We start from the raw sequence: 3498 nt of genomic DNA, 5'->3' as shown, positions 1-3498 counted from the left end.
GTGTGTGGCTTCTCATATGGTCTGTAGGTGTAACCTTTCTACTAGCGTCGCGAGCCAAACACGCAAAAGCTGCACTTTTGCTCCGAATGGTATAGGTTTGATTGCTCTCCCCTCCTCAAAGTACATATTTTACAATTACTAAGACATTTCAAAATGTGAGCCTGCGAGCACATTACTCAGTAATGAGCTCTGTTTTACTCTTGGCCAGGGTTCAGCCAAGTGGTGTGCTCGTCTGGAAAAAGCCCAGTTGAAAAATGTGCGCCTGATGTTGTAGGCTCGGCGCCCAGATGCAGACACGATAAAAGGTCTGCAGGGATTTAGTGCCCCCTCCCCTCCTCCTCACGTTCTCATTCTTTTAACACTATTCCAACAGAAATCTTGAATTCTGCTCCTAAAAATGCTACCTATGCTTGAATTTTAATGGGTGAGAAAGATGTCATTTTGAGAAGATACGTACACTTGGACTTTTTCTATCGTAATGTGTAAGCACACGAAGCTTCTGAAGCTCTGTCAACTCAACTGAAATACGTAATCACTCTCTTCATAGCTGAGAGACACTGGGGCACTGCCTCTCCTCCTCTCTGCTCCTCTGCTTTACATTGGAACTAAATGTCAGCTTGACCTAACCTTCTTACTCCTTCTACGCCCTGCATCGATCATTAAATGGATTAGCCAGAGCTTTCGCAACAGCGACCTGTGATTGAATTGTTTCATTTCCTTCTTCCGTTTTTGTTTTTTTTCACTTCTCATATACACTGAGTGAAAAAGACATTTGAGTGAGTAAAACCACTTCTACTTACATCCACTTGAAAGGGCAACCGATTCAGTTTCACTGCGGGTCTTATGGCTCACACTCGGTAAACAATTGTCTTGTGCAATCTTCACTTGCGGTTTCTGAAACTACGTTCCCATGTTTAGAGTATGGTATTAAAAGGAGCCGGCTGTCAAAATGCAAGCATCCCAGGAGAGCTAGGCCTGTTCTCCTGAGTTTTGTAATGATGGTGGTTTCAACAGAACCAACCACCGCTATCATACATGCGGTTTGTTGTGGCAGCCCTTTTTTGTTCATGACGGATCATGTAGGCATTGCGTTCTTCAGTGCGAGATATTCCCCCGCGCAGGGTTTGTCATCCTCCGCTAAGTGAGCCTCTGGGAGCCGAGCGGTAAAATGAGATGTAATCTATACCCCCGGTGCAATCCCTGTATCTTGTCACTCCGCGCAGCCAACGAGGCGGATGCGATCAGCTGCGCATGATGGACATGGCGATTAATGGGTGTTTGTTGGCTGGGGGCTTGATTTATTTTATCTCCTCGCTGTCCCAGATGCGTTTCTACTCCTAAAGTTCCTCTGACTGCCGAGACATCAGTCTCAAATTTACAACCTCGTAAAGACTTCACTGTGATTTAATCCTCAGGGCAGGCGTTCCCCTTTTAGGGCGTACTCAGACCAAAGTAAGCAATCTGGCAATGCGCCGCAGGGTAGTGTGGCAATTTCACCAAAGGGCCCATTTGTGTGACGTCCTGTTGTGTTCTTTAACCCTCCTGTGTAGCATAAGTAGACTTGATATTTGACAATTATGGTTTTCTGTCAGGTTGTTAATCGATCTCAACATTTCTGATCACACTTGAAGACAGCTTCATTTCACGGAGAGAGAGAGAGAAAGTGTGTTTCTTTTTTTTTTTCTCAACCCTCATGGGTTGTTTTTGTATGTCTTGTGGCAGCGATGGTTACTGTACAGGACTCTCACACTGCCTCAAAACGGGCTGCCAAGTCCAATCGCTGCTTTAATTATTGGCCACCTCAGCGTGACGACTGGTTGCAGTCCTACAAAAGTTGAAATGTCTGTCTCAACTTTTTGCCACAGGCCGCTGCAGGTTTTTTGGGCACCTACCGCCCCCAACGCTGCATTATAAACTCACTCCCTCCATTCAAAAGGATTGGAAAGCCTTTGTGTTTGTGTGTAAACTTAGCCTTACTCAGGGCAGAACCCTGCACATTGAAATCAAGAGTGCAACGTCAAAGCCAATCAAATTACTCTTCAAATTTTCGTAGTGATTTTTAACAAATTTTAATTTTTTCCCGACACAGTGGTCACCATTCCAGAATTTAACAAATGTTTCCTTCGTGGAAACTGTTTTTATTTTACCCTCACACACTCATCCAATCCCAATTATTGTTAACAGAGAGCATTCGTCCAAATGGAGCAGCAGTCTCCAGTCCATTAGTTTTGGGGTATGCTTTTGGAAGTCCTTAGATGCCAAAGCCCCTGCAGAGCTGCTGGACTGCAAAGAAAAAGCAAGTCGCCTCACTTTCTCTCTCTTTGTTGTCTTTCCCTTTATCAAAAAGCTTGGAGGGAGGCCAAGGTAGATTCACGGCAGCCAGCTCAGACACCACTTATGAACCTGGTGTTGTGATACAGTACCTCGGTTAAATCAAAAGGGCTACAACTTTCTTTTTTAGTGCTAGTTCACTTAAAACCATCCACACACACTTATCAATTGGCTCAATTAGATTCTAGCGGAACACAATCGTGGCAGCATACAAGTGGTGGTGCTCCAGGGTTTGTCTGAGAGGAGGGAAGTGAGGTGAGAGTCATGTTTCCATATGAAGTCATCTGTGGAAAGGGAAAAAACCTGGTACTATGTACAGTATGCAGGTTTTTTTCTTCTTTTGTGGAGTGAATCTGTGACTTGACTATAAGATGTGGTGATTTGGGCTGTCACACATTTCTCCAGAGACTGGAAAATCGACAAGAAATGGTTCGAGGATCAACCGAGCCTCGCACCATAACGGCTGAATGGACCAACTCAAATAGTTGTGAATGGAAGGTGTGAAGTGAGCAGTCCCCAAAAAAACGAGTGTGGTTTTCACTGAAGAAAGGGAGGACAATGAAGAAAAGAATGTGTGCAGCACTGCATGAAAACAACAAAGGAAACTGAAATGAAGTTGTTGATGTTTTTTTTTCCTGGAACTATCCTATTATTTCTGTAGGATGAGGCGGCCCTTGGTATGCCTACTGCCCTCCTCCTCCTCCCTCGTCTAATTCATCCTCCGTATTGTGTGCATGACAATGGCCACTGGGGAGAGTCGACAGCTCTGACAGCAGTTTTCCCGCAGGGAATTGCATCTAGAGGTCCAACAACTGGGAATGTCTCAGGGTAACGGGGTCAGCATGTCGGCTAAGGCCTGCGGTCAAATGCCTTGAAATTGCACTTGTGCCTTGTGGCGTGATGTGAACACCCCTCCCCCACCTGTTGAGCAGTGCTGGTCAATTCACCTCAGTACTCCTCTTTGGGAATGTACAGCCCAAGGCACTTATTACCCGGTTTTCCTCGGCTACTTAGCGTAATAGGTGTTTTCATTTTACGTGTGGTCAGGGGCTTTTCTCTGAGAATTAAAATTAGGCGTCATTACTTGTGTGGTGTGATGTTACCCGCATAGAAGACAATGGGGAATTGTGTGTGTGTGTGTGTGTGTAAGTGTGCCCCCCCCCCCCC

General features: G+C 45.4%; 1 protein-coding gene across 2 annotated transcripts in view; it reads left to right on the top strand.

Moving 5' to 3' along the window:
• The window catches only part of shq1 (SHQ1, H/ACA ribonucleoprotein assembly factor), a 38742-nt gene that overhangs the window by 28936 nt on the left and 6308 nt on the right, over positions 1-3498 (top strand). The window lies entirely within an intron of this gene.

The sequence above is a fragment of the Etheostoma spectabile genome, chromosome 4, assembly GCF_008692095.1.
Source record: "Etheostoma spectabile isolate EspeVRDwgs_2016 chromosome 4, UIUC_Espe_1.0, whole genome shotgun sequence".
In the NCBI taxonomy this organism is placed as follows: Eukaryota; Metazoa; Chordata; class Actinopteri; order Perciformes; family Percidae; genus Etheostoma; species Etheostoma spectabile.
This window is presented reverse-complemented; position numbering and strand designations above follow the sequence as displayed.